The sequence below is a fragment of the Eptatretus burgeri genome, chromosome 3 (assembly GCF_056783735.1).
Source record: "Eptatretus burgeri isolate ZD-2024b chromosome 3, Ebu_testis_v1, whole genome shotgun sequence".
Taxonomy (NCBI): domain Eukaryota; kingdom Metazoa; phylum Chordata; class Myxini; order Myxiniformes; family Myxinidae; genus Eptatretus; species Eptatretus burgeri.
In genome coordinates, this window is record NC_140963.1 from 87449791 (window position 1) to 87468462 (window position 18672).

At 42.2% G+C, this 18672-nt stretch overlaps 1 long non-coding RNA gene across 1 annotated transcript; it reads right to left on the reverse strand.

Annotated features, from left to right (window-relative positions):
- Positions 1-7672: 7672 nt before the first annotated feature.
- On the reverse strand, positions 7673-18151 carry LOC147030389 (uncharacterized). The gene is made up of 3 exons (XR_015055772.1): positions 18069-18151; positions 15774-15865; positions 7673-8107 (listed from the first exon to the last, which is right to left on the reverse strand). It is a non-coding gene; the product is annotated as an uncharacterized LOC147030389 (long non-coding RNA).
- Between the last annotated feature and the right edge of the window lie 521 nt (positions 18152-18672).

Genomic DNA, 18672 nt, shown 5'->3' on the forward strand with positions numbered 1-18672 from the left:
TTGATGTTGTTGAAATGGTCCACGTGCTTGAACCCAGCACTCCGAAAAAGCTCCGCTCTGGTGCAGGTCCCCTACATGAAAATAATTGTATCCGATTTCACCCATGATGCTGTTATCAAATCAAGCAACTTGAAAGAGCTTCTCATGAAAGAATTTGGGACAAGCATCGGAATCCATGAACAAGTTCAGAAAATGTAAGCAAACTCGTCTTTGATACTGCTGCAGGGGGCTCGTACATTGAAGCTGCAATATCTTCCTTAGATATCAGCAATGAGCAGCTGGTAAACAATGTTGCAGGATGGCTTTGATGGCAGGTCCTGAACACCAAGACAGTACCATGGCCACCATTAATAAATGAGCTAAAGAAGGAAGAAGACCTGAATGAATTAATGTTGAAACTCGTCACTTGGATGAAACACCCCCAACAAGTCTAGGATTGACGACAGCCCAACTGTCCGTTGAATTACGTCGATAATGACCAGCTATATTACTGGAAAGCACACGCTATTTGAGACAAACCTATTTATGATACTGCATGGATTGTCCAATAGTCGTAGATTTTTGACGTTATGCACAAGAATGGTGTGGGAATCAGCTACAACGACGTCTTGCTGCTTCGAGACTTCTGGGTTATTAATGATTTGCGTAGATTACCAACATGCCCTTTTGAGATTGCTGATGATAAACCAGCTATAGCAATGGTCACAACAATGACTTCAAGTGTGACACCATGACAGAAGCAGACCAACTACATTGCACGAATGTGATATATGTGCAGCCGGAGTCTTTAGAAAACCCACCAATTGTTGGTAAAGATCGCCCAGTTGTCGATGAGAAACTTGCATCCTCACTATCTTCTACTTTTAAGCAGCTGGGACCCAAGATGCAGCAAAGTAATCCATTTTGCAAGATGGCCGCCATGGCAGCAATCTTGGATTCATCGGTCAAGATGAGCTCCAAAGTGTAAAATAATCCTACCATCAGTTTTACCACGATGAAATTAGTGTAAAATGACAACTCATTCATGTATATAGCTCAACTGGTTCCAAAGATATTGCATTTATGGTTTTTCAGTGGCCATCTTGGATTTGGAGGTGAAGACCTCCAAATGATAAAAAGACCATCTCATTGCAATTCACACCTTTAAAAAAAAAATCGATGGAAAATGACACCTCATTTATGCTTGTGGGATACTTGGTTCAAAAGATATGATTCATCTTATTTCTATTTTGGCCGTCATTGGCCATTTTGGATTTCGTCCTCTGATGGTTTTAACTGATATTTTTGGGAAGTGCATAGGAGCTTATTTTTTCCAAAGGGTAGCCAAAGGTAGCCAAATCCACCATCAAATTTTGGAAGGAAAAAAAAATCGTCACGGATTCCACCGAAATGACCCAACTGGAAGGAGGTATGGGATGGTGATAGAACAATAGAAATTGACAATGCCCTAGACATTTTCGATAATAACCATACTTGCGTTTTAAACACCTCATTACCTCCACCACCAAAGGTGGAGGAGGTTATGTTTTCACCCATTTCTGTCTGTCTGTTTGTTTGTCTGTGTGTGTGCAGGACATCTCAAAAAGTTGTGTACGGATTTGGATGAAACATGGTGGACAGGTTGGATGTGTGGCAAGGACAAATTGATTCGATTTTGGTTAAGATCCTAATCTGGATCTGGATACGAGAGTTGTTTGATTTTTAAAGTGATTCTTCACCAATGAGAGATAGGGCCAAAAATGATCGACAGCATTATATTTCAAAAATGTAATGGGCCCGATATATTCTCGTGGATCAGGCATTGCGTGGCAGAGGTATGCGCTCTACCGAGTGCCCTTCCAGTTAGGAGTTGAAATGGCCACAAAAAATTCTCACAAATTCACTCATGGGAAAATACATTTTTTGGAAAAATTTCAAAATGGCTGCCAATCGGGCTTCATAATATATAACTTATGTTAAGTAAACACTTTCTATGAACTAATTACCTCCACCACCGAAGGTGGAAGGAGGTTACGTTTTCACCCCTGCCTGTTTGTTTGTCTGTTTGTTACTTGCAAAATCGAAGATTTTTCAAATGTATTGGTTCGTCGATTTTGTTATTCTGTCTGTCTGTCTGTCTGTCTGTCTGTCTGTCGCCTACAGGTCACAATTTCAAACCGATCTTCACGAATCTTCACCACGTGGTAGAGTTTGTCATGTGGAAGAAGCCTATTGTTTTTGAGGTCAAAAGGTCAATTTAGGCCCAAAGTCAACAACTTAGGTGAGATTTCTAAAATCCTCAATTTTCATCCGATTGACTTAAATTTGAAGAGGATTTATATTTCAGATCAATGAATTCAACTAGCTAATTATTCTTGGTCAGCACAGACCAAAAGGTCAAGATAGGCCAAAGGTCAACAACTTAGGTGAGATTTCTAAAATCCTCAAATTTTCATCCGATTCACTTGACATCTGAAGAGGATTTATATTTCAGGTCACTGAATTCAACCAGACAATTATTTTTGAAGTCATCATGCACCAAAAGGTCAACATAAGCCGAAGGTCAACAACTTTGGTGGGATTTCTAAATTCCTCAATTTTCAGCCCATTGACTTTAAATTTGAAGAGGATTTATATTTCAGGTCACTGAATTCAACCACCAATTATTTTTGAGGTCAACATCGGCCATATGGTCAACATAGGCCGAATGTGTAAAATTGTCAATTTTCATCCGATTGGCTTGAAAGTTTGAAAAGGAGTTGCATATTTGGTCATTGAATTCAGCCACCAATTATTTTGAGGTCAAATTTGTTTCATGGATTTTGCAAGTATCATGCATGCTCTGCACATCTTCTTGTTTGTTTGTTTGTGAGCAGGATATCTCAAAAAGTTGTGAACGCATTCAGATGAAATTTGGTGAGCAGGTTGGGTGTGCAACAAGGACAAACTGATAAGACTTTGGTGAAGATCTGGATTCGGATCCGACAACTAGAATTTTTTCAGTGATTCTTCACCATTGAGAGATAGGGCTAAAAAAACAATACATAGCACAATATTTCAAAAACTTGTGGATGGATTTGGACGAAACTTGGTAAACATGTTGTGTTTGTGACAAGGACGAATTGGTTCAATTTTGGTGAAGATCCGAATCCGGATACGAGGTTTCTTAATTTTTTTTAAGTGATTCTTCACCATTGAGAGATGGGGTTAAAAATGATATATTTATTGGGCCTGATATGTTCTATTGGATCAGGTATTGTGCGGCAGAGATATGAGCTCCACCATGTGCCCTTCTAATTTATCAATTAAATTAGTCAAACAAAAACATACAATATTGTTGTAGATTTCCCGTCCGTCGGCGTGCGAACGACCGTGTCTAACCAATAGCGGTCGCTTCGCCCACCGAACGGACAATCCAGTCATGACTTTGTGGAACAACGCCAGAAACCAGTCACGGGTGGGTTTTTAATCCCACCACGGCCCAGTCCGTATTCTACCCGCGCGAAATAGGGTCAATTGCCGAATATCGATATACCTAAGTACCCGCACGGGTAACCTACCGAGGGACCGTACCTCGGCGAAGGCCTGCTTGGACATGAACCGCTTAAGCGGTCCGTTCCGTTCTTGGATAACCGAGCGGGTATTATCGCCAGACCCGATTCTGTTTATCGGCTATTTAAAAACCAACTATATTCCGAGTGCAAGATGGGGCAGTTCAATGAGGGAATGGACGCAACGAACAGGTTTACATTCACACAAGGACATTTATTATAATAAAGCACATATCGAGGGTTGAGAAACATAATGTTGAAACTGCATTTTTGGCGAAATCGAATAAAATGGCTCTCATGTCTTTCAACACCATTATTTAGCAATTTGCAGGAAATGGAAATTTTCAGTTACAACATTATGTCTCTCAACCCGCGATATGCAATTAAACAAGGCAAAACAAGTATGCACCTATACAAGCAACAAAAGCACGACAAAAGAACTACAACCGTCTACTTATTATGTACTGTCACTTGCACTTAACAGCAGTTCCTACTTATTAGACGGGCCCATGGACACACGTACGCGCGCGCGCGCACACACACACACACACACACACACACACACACACACACACACACACACACACACACACACACACACACACACACACACACACAAGAAATGGTGGCAGAGGCCTTTAATAACCAGCTCCAGCTCAGAGGATAGGTGAGCTGAAACCCAGAACCCATCTCGAACCTCTCCACCTCGTGTGGTTTTCAAGTTGTTCGGACCCAGGCTCCAGCGAGAGCGAGCTGGATGCAATCGCCGAGCCGCGATCCTTCCCGAGCTCCCGCGAATCCTCCTGCGCTTCTCAACACGTGCTGGTGAGACGAGGCGCCGATCCTTCCCGTCGATGCGTCGCTTCCCCGAGGAACCACCTCCCGCGCTTCTCAACACGTGCTGGTGAGACGAGGCGCCGATCCTTCCCGTCGATGCGTCGCTTCCCCGAGGAACCACCTCCACAAAGAGGTCGATGAGTCGCACCAAGCCGGAAACCAAAATTGAGAACAAAGAGCTCCACGAACCGCTCGAGCCGAGCGACCGGCTCAACTTCCTTCCAAGCAAAGCAGCTCGAAGCAAAAAGCTCTCCCGAGCCAAACAGAAGCCGAAGCTCACTGAATCACCCGAAGCAAAAAAAGCTTCCGAAGGCCTCAACCCAAACCAAGCAGGACCTGACGGTCCGCTGAACAACTACTCTCAACTGAAGCAAAAAGCTCACCAACCAAGAACAAAGAAAGGATGTCGTCCTTATCCTTCTCCGCCCTTCCCCCGATCCCAGCGTGACTCATGCCCTTGTGTTCCATCCCCCTCCCCCCCCGCTCAACCACGGGTGGGAGGGAGTTGTTGAGTCATGAGTCACGGAATGGCAGGATTCTTCTTCCTCTTGGCAGAAGAGGGGGAGGGATGTCTCCATTGTTCGTTCCCAAACTATTAAATCGATCCGCAGCGCATCGAATCGATTTCTGAACATTTAAACAATGAAAGGTGAGCTATCTAGGGAACAAGCACTTATCGACATTGCTGACTCAAGGAACCTGTTTGTTGTGTGAAATAGAATTCCCAAATTCGTAACAATATATTGTTTCCCTGAACCAAGTTTGTGGCTAATATAATGCTTGATTTAGAAAGATGTACTTTATGAAAAAGTTGCACTGAAGTTTTCCCCAAGTGCAAGCTATACAAATTTTCACATATTTATGAATTTCTCATCATGTTGTAAATTGAAGTCAAATGTATGGATCATTAATGTTTCACCTTCTACACATACATGCACACCCTGAGTTACAATGCATAGCACACCCTGAATTATAATACATATACATATTTATAAACTTACAGCAATGATAACCTATTACATAAAGTGTATAGTTGTGTTTACTTTTCAAACTCCAGGCCCACAATAATGTTTTAATACAACATCAACCGGTACAACGTTGACACACTAAACACAAAGTCACACTGAAAAAGTTTACATCCAATTTTACACAATAGTACATCACACCCCATGCAATGCGATGTCTCAGTGTCTCTGGCACACCAGCTTCTAGTTTTTCCAGGTCTGTACTTAAAGGTGCCGGATACACATCTGTGGGCTGATCTATGTTCTGTAGATTTTGGATTTTGTTGGACCCAACCAGTTTTGCAAGCCTGACGTTTTCCTCATCAATTGCATCACTGGCTGACTCTGCAGCCATGTAAAATTATGTAAAATCAATCAGGAGTCATGTAAAATAGACGTAGCTCTATCAGCCAGCGTAACCACATTTGTGTGTGCATTCAACCTGTACTATTGTCACCTCTTTTCTGAAGTGTTGCAAGAAGCAGCATTTTAAGTGTTTTATGCTGTATGCTGGAACATCATTCGGCAAAGATGATGTCAGTTGGGCGCATAGATCATGTTGCGTGAATTGGCAATTTTGTTGTTCTGGCTTGATTATCCACACACAGAGACGAATGAATGCCTCATCCTTGACTGTGTTGACGTTCATTTCTTCTTGGACATTTCTTGGTGTCGGATATTTCTTCTTCGATCATCTGTAAAATATGAAAATAAATGCCTGCATGTGCATTTGATATTTGGCCTCAACAGCACAAATATTGTTGTGGGGCCGGTGTCGGCGGTGAGCACGATCGCAAGGTGGAGCAGTACAGTCGGCTCCACCGAACACCTGGAATCTAGATCGTGCTTCTCGGAGAACTCCGAAAGGCACGGGTCCCTTACAGGACCTTGAATCGCCAATAATTTGACCGCGTGGGATAGGGTTAATTGCCAAGCTTCAATATACCTAAAAACCCACGCGGCAAAGCTACCGGGGCATTCACACCCTCGATGGAGCTCGAGCGGGACGAGCCGTTACCGTGCTCGAACCGTGCATAACCCGAGCGGATGGTTACCAAGACCCGTCAGTCCAAATACACAATTTACCGTTTCCCAATTTCCCAACATGCACCAGCCAATGAAAGAAGCACAGAAAGGAGCTGGTACATTCAACAATAGCGGTATTATTTTACAATAATCGGGGAGGGGAAGCACACAAAGAGCAGAGTTATCACGACTATAAGAAATGCAATGTACAATGAGCAAAGAAAGCACTTATACAGTTGTTAATTAGAGACGGGCCCCAAGGACACACACACGCACGCACACACAAATGCCCAGAAAGAGATGGACCTCATCAGCTCGGAAGGGAAGACGGGCTGAGGGAAGAGAAGCTAGCTTGGACTTATCTACCTCGTGTGGTTCTCGACGATCTTGGGGTAACGGGACTCGAACCCGCAACACGAGGGCGCTCCAAGCACCAGGTACGGAGGGTGGCGTTGGGCGTTGGCACGCTCCTCTGGCTCGCAGGCAGGCGACACGAGATGATCTCCTGAGTTGAGATGGTCGACTGCCCGCAGCAATGCGCCAGACGAGACGCCTCTGATCTGCGTAATGCAGTCAGCCTCAGACCCGGACAGAGACGTGCGCTCGAGCAGACTGGACGTGCACTCGAGCAGACTGGACGTGCACTCGAGCAGACTGGACTCGCACTCGAGCAGACTGGACACAATCATTCATTGGTTCTTCTTTGTTGCTTTTCTTTTTGGGGGCCGTCCGCTCCCGTGGCCTGCTCCCATTGGGTGGATGGCGTGTCGCGGCTCTACCTTCTTGCCAAGGACCGTCCCGACTTTGGTCTGCTCGTTGCTCATTGGGCGGAAAACGACGCATACCCTTATTTGGCGCGCAGCTGAAGCAAAACGCTTTGTGACCATATACGGTGCGAAATCCACACCGAAACGCACACCGCCTGAGGCATGGAATTCCAGACACGCCAGCATGCCGGCGAGTGCACGAAGAATGCCGAGAGCAGAGTGTTGGTGTTGTTGTAGGTGATGTAAAAATCCTATCTATAAAATAATCCACAGCGCACGTACACATACTGTAATTCCCATTAGACACAGGGGATGGGACCCTAACTAGAAACACATACTTTCCGATATAACTGATCTATAGGACCGAGCTGTTGTGTGCAGTAAGCTTCCAAATTCGTAACAATATCTCCTGCAAACATTATCCTTGCTTTGACATTTACTGCCAAGGTATCAGTTCTCTTTTAACAAATACAGTATTTCGTAGGCTTTTTTTGGATTGTACTTTTTATCCTTGCCAGTAATCTCAACACTTCTGATCGAAAAGCAGCATTCTGGGTGACACTGAGCAGCACCAAAGTGAAGTTCCTTTGCACTTATGAGGCAGTGTGTTTGATAGTTATATGGGAAAGATCCAGATCTCAAAGTAGAAACAAGAGAGTCCCTTCCCTTGTTGGAAATGTCAGTATTAAGAGCTTGTGCAATGTTTCGTGATAAGGTGTATTTCTTGTAACAATTATCATGAACATAATGTTTGTTTGAAGATGATAGCTTGATTCTGGAACTCATCTTCATGGTGTTTGGAAGCCTGTATCAGCGTTGAAAGTCCCTTCTGACCCAAGTCTCTACCACTGCCGCTGGCACCATCACACAAATTGCACAAATTACACAAACAGCTTGCACAAATATATTTTACCTGGGGCAACCATGATTGTCAATTTCTAATCTGCAACAAATAAGAAAACAGTTTATGAGAATATACAACAAGACAAATGTAATGTAAACAAAAACACTGTGCAGGGCTGTACTCGAATAGGCACACTCTCCTGCATACCAAAATATTACATAGTAATAAATGGAAAGTTGGTACATAAGTTAAAGGGACTATCAACAAAACAGATCTAGACTTCCACTGACAGATAGACTTATAATAACACCATTTTAACATGTATATTTGAGTGAGATTTATGGTTATTAACTTACATTTTGTCACTTATGGGCCTTCATACATTTAAAACAAAAATGAGGAGCATATGACATATGACTCAAATAATTAATCCCCTGTAATCACACACTGTAAAACAGTGGTGACAAGAGAAGTTAAATAAGCAACAAAAAGAGGAGAATGATTGTGACAAATAGTCTACATGTCTGAAAGTTAAAGAGCAATAAACACCTGCTATTGATTTTACTGAGAAAACAACTGTTTTACAAATTTGAAGCACAACATTACAGATCTGTTGGTGCATGTTTACATCATTTCTGACTCATATACTATAACTTACTGTTAAATTCCTATGCGCATGATTTATGGTGACCTTTAAGTGATAGGGGTAGGGGTAAAAAAAACCTATTTATAATTAATGAAGGAATTATAAAATTAAACATTGTTGGATCAAATCATAATTCTGGTATATTTTGGAAGAACATGGAGTATAATGTGTCCATATGATCATTAAAATCAAGTGTCTGCACTTATTTATACAAACATACCCAAAAATGTTTAGATAAAATTTTACATATTTTTAACAAAATAATTACATTTTTAAAAGAAATATGTTCCAGTAATGAGTAACAGTTATTTCTTTTATTATGTCATATTTATCAGAGAGCATTCACAACATTTTTTCCATAAATAAGGGTATTTGTGAATCATTATCATCGAAACTTGGAAAACGCATTATTTACAGTTTTTTTAAACCAGGTCATATACTTTGACCGAATAAAAAACAGGGTTCCCAAATGTATGCCTGGTGTTGATTAATGGTTAGGGTGGTGGGGTTTCGATCCGAGGGTCCTGTGTTCAAATCCTGCTCACCTGTTGAATTAATGCCAGGTAGGGTTAACTTGGCCTATCATCCTTCCGAGGTCAGCAAAATGAGTGCCAGCTTGCTGGTATACTGTGTCAGAGTGGCGACCTGTCCAGGATTGTGCCCAATAGCTAAGGAGACTGTTTAAGCAACACGAACGCTCTGCACAGAGTACGGTCCCAATGGATGAATTCATGAGAATTGTTTCTGCAGATACAGGACAATCATATAAAGCATTTAGCACCAAAACACTGTGATTATCGAAAATGTTCGGGTTGGCCTAGTTTCATGTCAATTTCCACTGTATTGTAAAGGAAATTTGTGGGGAATGAAGGGTGTGTGGGGGATGAAGATACAAGAAAGCTCCACGACCATTGTTGATGTGTAAAAGGTAAAACTTAATTATAAAAACATGTAAATGTAATAATGGAATAAGTTAGCACTGCCCCTCATCTGTGGGGAAGGTATGGGAAAAACTGGCCACCCCATTAACTGTGTACAAAATAATACACTGAAAAGTGACTATAGAGTGAAGTCATAAGCCTTTAAGCCATACCTTTTAGTCTCAAAAGTTTTCATTATTAAAAACAATGAAAAATATGTCAGTATACATCGCTAAAGTTCCAAGTCGAGAGATCGCAAAAATTGCCAAATTGTTCATCCACTGACTTGTTGATAAATGTCATCCAGCGAGCACAATAATGGCTGAATCAATCCAAATGATTCCAATGGAAGAAAGTGACATTTAGTGGGGCAACTTAGCTAAATATAGCATAACAATTGTGCATTTTGTGAGGAAAGCACCAAATTTGGCACACTAGTAGCCCATCATATTATGAACAGATTTGGATATTGGGCCATCTCAAATTCAGCCGCTGATGGCTGTGGCAGCCATTTTCCACTGCCATCAAAAATTTTGGGATGGCCCAATATCCAAATCTGTTCATAATATGATAGGCTACCAGTGTGCCAAATTTGGTGCTTTCCTCACAAAATGCACAATTGTTATGCTAAGTTGCCCCACTAATTCTCTCTTGGATCTTGTACCCATACCATAACAATTTTTTCTTATCGGATTGAAAAAAATAATACAACCGCAATACACCACAACCTGTTGATCACAATTTACGCATGTGTAGCGTGAGAAACTCCCGTAAAACTCGCTGTCTCTGTAAAGTTTCCATTGTGGATTGCAAGGCCACATAGATTGGAAGGTATGACAAAATGCATAACTTACGAAGGAAAAGGGCCCAGAACAGTCTGCTGATGCATTCATTCAGGTTCACAGGGGGATCAGTCGTACTGGTTATTAAAAAGAGCATTCTAAATTCACCTTTCCATATACTGTGTGTATACAGTTATTCAAGCAAATGATGCAGTACATCCACTTAAGTAAATAGATATTATCAAGGACCCCTTCATAAGACATCTATTTATTACACGTACACAGGGATAGAGTCCCTACATATTAAGAGTAGTGACATGGCACGTCCCGGAAATTTCTGGTCACGTTGGTCATGGGCGTCCTTTTGTTTTAATCGAAAAAGGGCACTGTTGTAAGGCATTTTGTTTTCCTCGATCATTCATTTAATGAGCACAAGGCAGTCAATGCTCATCATTCGTTTTTAAAATGACAGGATGTTCTGCGATTGGCTGCCCCAATCGATCAGAGAAGGGTTTCAAAATGTATAGATTCCCTGCAGATTCCAGAAGGAAAATAAATTAGGAAAAATAAAGTTAGTCATCTGAGATGGAAACCGATGGGCACCTGAGATGGGCCAAGATTCAAACCCAGGCGAGACAGCTCAGCGGTAAGTGCATGAACCTCGAGGCTGTCCTGCTAGCCCGTTCTGTACATAGATAGGGGTGACTAATCCCCCACCTTAATACATTGCAAAAGCAGCAAGATGAGAGAAAGAGCACAATTGAATTCCAGAAGCAAGATAAACTTGGAAAGGAAAAATGCTGACGATTTGTGGGAACACAAAGGAAAAGAAACAGAGTCAATTCTTGATAACATAAAGTTCGGAAGGCAACAGGGTGATTCATCAATGTGTGTGCTATCCCTCGGATGGAGGTTAAACTGGGCGACTCATCTGCCGACATAGATGGACATTTAAGATCCCACGATGTATTTTGAGAAGAGTCGGTGAGCAATCACCGACACCATGGCCGATTTCCAAATTTCTGCCCCTAAACTACTGCTGGGTTAGGGATGCCAAACTGCCCAGCATGGCCCTTGGCCAAGAAACTGCCTCGGCAGCACCGACGCTCTGTATCAGAGTATCGTATCAGACATCAGATCGGAGTACATACAAGAAGCTCGGTATAGGGCACTGAACCGGAGGTAACCCCATCCATAGTCATCCCAAACGACACGATTATAGGGTCAGAACCATCACCGAGTATATTCCACAGTTCCTTGACAAGAGCACAAAATGGTGGACTTGTGCAAAGTATCGGCCTGGCAGTGGAGCCGAAGAAGGTTTTGAACTCGCTACTAGTTTTGGGCTCATATCAATTGCTGGTTGAATGTGTAGGTTGAGTTGGAGTCATCAACAAGTAACGATCAATGAATTTATGGTAAAATTGCAGAGGAGCTGTGGAGAAGGGGTGAAAGTGTACAGCTTGGCAGTGCCAGACAAGATTCAACTATTTCAAATAAAAACGGGCAAACAGAATAATAACAGACCAGACCAACGAATGTACTTGCGAATCTGACATGACCGTACTACAAGTGGAGCAACTCTCAAAAGGTGATGAATACTTTCGCCATTTGGACTCCTTTTTGGAAATGCAAAAAAACTATTCATCCATCCTCCAGATTTGGAAATGTTTTCGATGCAAGTGAATGTGTTGGGCATCAGCCACCTCTCACCCCATCCTTCAACACCGTGTGATGCTGGCAAGAGCTCATCTCCATTTCATCACTTCATGCAGCATTTTCCTAATAGCATTCATACAAGTGTTGAGTGGGTTGTCTTCTTCTTAATTTCAAGAATGATTTCCTTCCATGGAATAAAAAAAATGATCAGAGGTGGGTTCGTAGATGGCTGTAGAAATCTGACTGTGAATCACAGACTCCAGTGGAGATAGAACCGTTGCTTTGGGAGGAAGAGCGGGACGACCATGGTGCTGTCGTTGGTCTGCTCTCTCCTTTCTCCTTGTGCTTTTATCAGCTTTGTGGGGAAGACATTGACGTATTAAATTCCTCGTCTTGGTATTCTTTATCATTCAGCATGGTCTTGGGTTTGTTCTTTCCAATTCATCTTGTTGATGTTACACTTCTATCATTTTTTTTTTGGTCTCCTATGAGAAAGGCAACCCTTAGAAAGTTGTGAGAAGAACATTTGTTTTGGGTAAGGAGTATCTAGCATATGCACATGACGACTACCCACACTGGAGTCAGTTGGTGGCAACTTGACATTACTCAATTGTGCTGGACTTTGCTTCAGACAATACACTTGCATTGTTCTGTAGATCTTCGCTCCTGATGCAAGGAATACTTCAGAGTCACTATGGAGAGATTGCTTCAATGATTTGAGGTGTTTCATGGAGGCGACTCAGGTCTTGCTGCCATATCTGAAGGTGGGGGGGGGGTGACAGGGGATAGACCCTTTTCATCAAGACATGTGATTGGAGACATCAAAAGGAAGCACTGGCACAATGGATCTGATGTTCAATTTTTTCCATCTATGGTGGTTGATTGAGAGAGATGACTCACCAGATAAGCAAAATGGCTGAAAATCTCCAGTACTTCTACATTGATGTTTATTTCAGTACCTTGGGCCAGAATATTTTCAGTGAGCTGATGAAGGTTTTGGTTGTTGTGATATTGAGAGTAACACTGAGTTCCTGTAAGTCTCATTGAGTTGGTTGCAGATGACTTGAAGACCTGCTGCAAACTGACCAAGGATGGCACAGTTGTCAACGTACTGGAAGTCGATAACATTAGTTATAGACTTATAGTGACCTTGGTTCTTAACCGCAAGCGACTAAGATGACCATCCATACACGTACCAGACTGATTCCTGGTGAGAGTTCGAGGAGGGTGGCATGAAAGAAAACGGCAAGGAAAATTGAGACGAGCATTGCTGCCCTGACGATTGGCTAAGTACTAATTTGATGAGAAGGTGTGATTGAGGTTTAAGGCTCATGACAGACCTTCTATACACATAACATGAAGTCTAGCATCAATGGGAACATCAGCATACTCCTGCCTGCCATGGCAGTCATAGCTTCTTCCTGTTTTACACAAAGTCATGTCACTCCGTAACTACAGACAGTGACATCCTGTTTTTGGAGTTTTATGCAGCAGGTTTTAGCAACTATCAAAGAACCCCTCCATACAGACTGGTTAATCCCCTGACTTTAGGATGGAGGACTTGATCATCCCAGCTTCCATCAGGTTGCACCATACGATACACATTTACATCAGGTCCTCCCCCAACCCTGAACCCCAGGAGCTATGAAATATTCTTCTCACCGAAAACCTTGCTCACAGGCACACCCCGATGACAACAACAGGCTAAACCCATTCCCTCCAGTGGTTTAGGAGTACATAGAAGTCAAACAAACAAGCACAGATACTTCGCAAATTACACGAAGTATGATAATAGCAATTTGGGGGTTTATATGTCCAGTTTTACAGAAAGTGCATCTTCTTTTGCCTTGCCTTATATGGTGCTCTGTGGGCACGATAGCATACTTAATGGGTACAGCAGCCCCCCAGCTTCCAAGACAGAGACTTTCCAAACTTGTGAGTTAGATCGGTTACCCGTGTTGACCTGCTGCCAATGTCATCTCCACAATGCTAATAAAAGTCCTGAGTGGATGACGTGAATCCCTTTTTATTGACTCATAAACCTTCTCCATCATGCATGATATATCATCACGACTGTAAATAATTCATCTTTCTCATCTTTTAAAAAATTTAAATCCTATTTTGTTTCATTTTACGGTGTTTTACAATTTTGTTTTGTTACCATGCAGTGTTTTAGGGCTTTCGTTGAGCTTCATTATGATTTTACATTGATGGTTCCCATCATGTGCTTTCTTTTTGGATGCTGGTTGCATCATTGGTTTTCCAGTATACTGGTGCTCATTTTGTCGACTTCGGAAGGATGACAGGCTGGTGTTAATTCAGTGGCCAACGGGACTCGAACTCAGGACCCTAGGATCCCAAGCCACCACCCTAACCGCTAAGCGAACACCAGGATTACATAGATGGTGGTACAGGAAGTTATTTTGTGCCTCTTGTTACCTCTGCCACCAAAGGTGGCCAGAGGTTGTGTTTTCACCCATGTTTGTCTGTCTGTCAGCAGGATATCTCAAAAAAATTATGGATGGATTCGGACAAAACTTGTTGGACAGGTTGGGTGTGAGACAAGGAAGAATTGATTAGATTTTGGTGAACATCTGGATCCAGATACTGGAATTTAAAAAGTGATTCTTCACCATTGAGAGATGGGGAGCAAAAACGATATGGAGCACGATATTTCAAAGAGTTGTAGACGAGTTCCGACAAAACGTGGTGGACAGGTTGGGTTCTGTTCTGTTGTTGCGTATGGCAGCTTGGCTGCTGGGTAGCTATCATTTCTTGGAAGCATGGCTGTGCCCCTCTACGAGTTCAGGTTGGGTAGGTGACAAGAACAAGCCGATTCGATTTTGGTGAAGGTACAGATACAGATCCGTCTATCAATGGGATGCAAAATGTACATTTGCCTGGCAGAGGTATGCGCTCGACCGAATGCCGTTCTAGTTCTTTGCTGCTTTTGGGATTATTTGCATTTGCTTATTTGTCATACTAGTGCATGCCCGTAGGTGCGTGCACTACAAATCCATCTTATTTCCAGTATACTGGTGCTCATTTTGCCGACTTCGGAAGGATGACAGGCTGAGTCAATTCAGTGGCCAACGGGGCTCGATGGGGAGATGGGGACGCCCAACGCCCGTAGGTGCGTGGCCTCGTAAATGCCCGTAGGTGTGTGGCCGTACGTGCAAACAAAAAATAAAATAAAAAAAACTTTCAAACCACGTGCCAGAAACAACAACCACACAGGCTGTTCCTTCGCTCTCACGTGCCCGTACGTACGTGTCGTACATGCGTGGCCACACGTGCAAAAATATATACATATATATACTTTAAAACCGCTTGCCAGAAACAACCACACAGGCTATTCCTTCGCTCTCACATGCCCGTACGTGCAAAAAATTATATATACTTTAAAACCACTTGCCAGAAACAACCACACAGGCTGTTCCTTCGCTCTCGCGTGCCCGTACGTGCGTGGCCGTACGTGCGTGACTGTACATGCAAAAAAAAAACCTTTCAAACAACTACACAGGCCGTTCCTTCGCTCTCGTAAACGACCACTGGATTGGGGCATTGTGTTTATCTATAAATGCGCATAAGAAATTCAGAAATTGTTAGAATACAATAAGTCATCACTATGCAGAAGTAGTGCGTGCCCGTACGGAATGTTCACATGCATTCCACGAATTATCGCTTTCATTGAAGTAACAACTGCTGTGATACTTACACACAGAGTTAATTAAAATGCAAATTAAAATCAAGTTTACCTCCTTGTCTTTGCTTGCCATGACATTCGCTGCCATTGACCATTGCCACTCCTATGCCACGGTGAGGCGACAGGGTAGGATTCGTAGGAGACCTGAAAGTACAGTGTCATTAGGTATTCCATGTTCGAATTGTTTTAGTTTGAAAATAGTTTAAAAAAAAATCGTTTGCAAAGCATACCACCAAATTGAGATGTATTCCGTTGGCAAGCATGTTCAGTAGAGCTGAATTCCTTAACACTTCCAAAGGTCACACCGTTTTGTCAATTGGAAACAAAAATAAGTTGTGCACTTTTTTTGATAAATTATTTTCAGAACAATTCTTCTTCAATAAATAAACAAGCAGTCATAGACTGGTACTTACGAAATCGTCAACTTGACCTCTGACCCTGTCTAATAAAAGCTGTCTCTTGAGAAGGTAGCGACGCAAACCAGAAGTTTCTACGATGATTCTGTACCAAACCATCAAAAATCGAATGTTTGACCTCACTGTGACCTTGACCTTTGACCGATTTTTACCAAAATCTAATCAGTGCTAGCCATCACCCTCCTGAATCACGTGGTGTAATTTGACATTGGTAGCTTCTTCCATTCTCGAGTTATCATGCCTCCAAACAAATAAACACACAAACACACAAACAGACAGAGGACGGAAGTGATCAATATACTTACGAAATCTTTAGATTCTTTAGATTTCTTACGAAATCTTTAGATTTCGTAAGTAATAATAATAAAAATTGTCTTCATGTACACACCTTTATCTCGTTAGCACCTCTTCATAAACAACATTGCTGAGGTAACGGCGCTTCTTTTTTGTTTCCTCGTCCAGGGCAAGAATGCAGAGGCTGCTGGATCTGTCAACGTTTTGATAAATTATTAGTTTTAATGGCCAATTATTCAATTAGCACCAACGTATTTTGCCTTATCGCAAGGAAAAACACAAAGAGAAGAGAAGCGAAAAAACCCGTAATGGCGAACGCGGCTGAGTTTCTCTTCCCCATCGACCACGCCTACGCAGCAACGTGTCCTGTCATTGGTTGGTAAATAAATGGCCATAACTTGAGAATTACTTGTCCGATTAATATCAAACCTTGAAAAGGCACATCCACAGGGCCCCAGCAATATAGCTGGCAAGTTTCAATTAGATCGGACCAGTGGTTGGCGAGAAACAACGGTCACAGACACACACACACACACACACACACACACACACACACACACACACACACACACACACACACACACACACACACACACACACACACACACACACACACATACACACACACACACTCTCTCTCTCTCTCTCTGCTGGAATTACAGATAGATAATGCCAACGAAGTCTCTATTGAGTCTCTTTTTTCCAATTCAAAAAAAACTTCGTAAACATAATAGTTGGGGTTATCCCAGAGAATACAGCTTAACCTCAATTACCCTCTTATAGATCATACCTGGGAATATGTTCCAAAGTGCACATTGTGAAGAATACATTTGGAGGTATACGAACAGAAATACTGATAGAGTCGTGAAAGCATGCAGGGATGTACGGCAGCAGGTTCATAATACATGAATGAATGGTCTTTAATAGGATTACCAAAAGTACGGATCTCTTTTATTCCTCATCATCGTTACCTCCGCCACCGAAGGTGGAAGGAGGTTCTGTTTTCACCCCTTTCTGTCTGTTTGTCTGTTTGTTTGTGTGCAGGATATCTGAAAAAGTTGTGGATGGATCCAGAGGAAATTTTGTGAACCGGTTGGGTGTGTGACGAGGATGAACTGATTCGATTTTGATGAAGATCTGGATTCGGATCCGACTACTAGAATTTTTAAAGTGATTCTTCACCATTGAGAGATAGGGCTCAAAAACGATAGGTAGCACGATATTTAAAAAAAGTTGTGGAGAGATTCGGACGAAATTTGGTGGGTAGGTTGGGTGTGTAGCAAGGACAAATTGATTCGATTTTGGTGAAGATCCGAATCCGGATCTGGATATGAGAATTATTTAATTTTTAAAAAGTGATTCTTCACTATTGCGAAATAGGGCCAAAAACGATATAGTACTGCTTGACAAGATATTTCAAAAATTCATTGGGCCCAATATGTTCTCGTGGATCAGGCATTATGCGGTGGAGGTACGCGCTCTACTGAGTGCCTTTCTAGTTGCTACATGTAATTCCAGCACATCTCAAAGTTTTGTTGATCGTCATTTGTTTTTTGTTTTTTTAAAAAAACAGTAAATTAACTTTTTCTGAAAACCTTTTTGGGGGGATTTGTTGTCCGTTGTCACATGCTGCTTACCGTTGTCACATGCTGAGCCTTCTTGATATTCCATACTGACATCTTGAAATTATCGTCCAAGAAATGCCACGAACAAACACATCCTGAAACACAATTATAGTTCAAATTTTACGGCCTTGTTCGAGAGTTCAGAAAATTGTTCTGAATGATTGAACAGAATGCTGTTAGGGCATGAATTAATGGAAAATGCAATAGGAACAAACTAAGGTTAAGACGCGTGAACGAAATGGTCAAATGTTTGCGTTCTTTTTCACTACCAGTTCCACCGCTGCTCCTATTCCCAAATCCAGTGTTATTCCTGATCAGGAACACATGCTTTGCACCCGAAGGTAGTATGAGAGATCGGTGAAAAAATTCCAAACGCAGATTTCATTTTGGTCCCTGATGCCTTATTTAGAGGACCAGTCTGTTATTAAAAGACCTAAGCCAATCTATTTATGTTAGGTACAGCTGGCCCGGCGCCTCCTGTCCTATTCTTCATCTGACCCCGTCTCTTTTTCCCCTCCAACTGTGCCCAGTGCTAAAATAATCTCTTCTTGATGCAAGCATACAAAACTCTCTGCCATCACTGGCCTGCATGCAAAGCTGAAGCTGAGAGTCAATT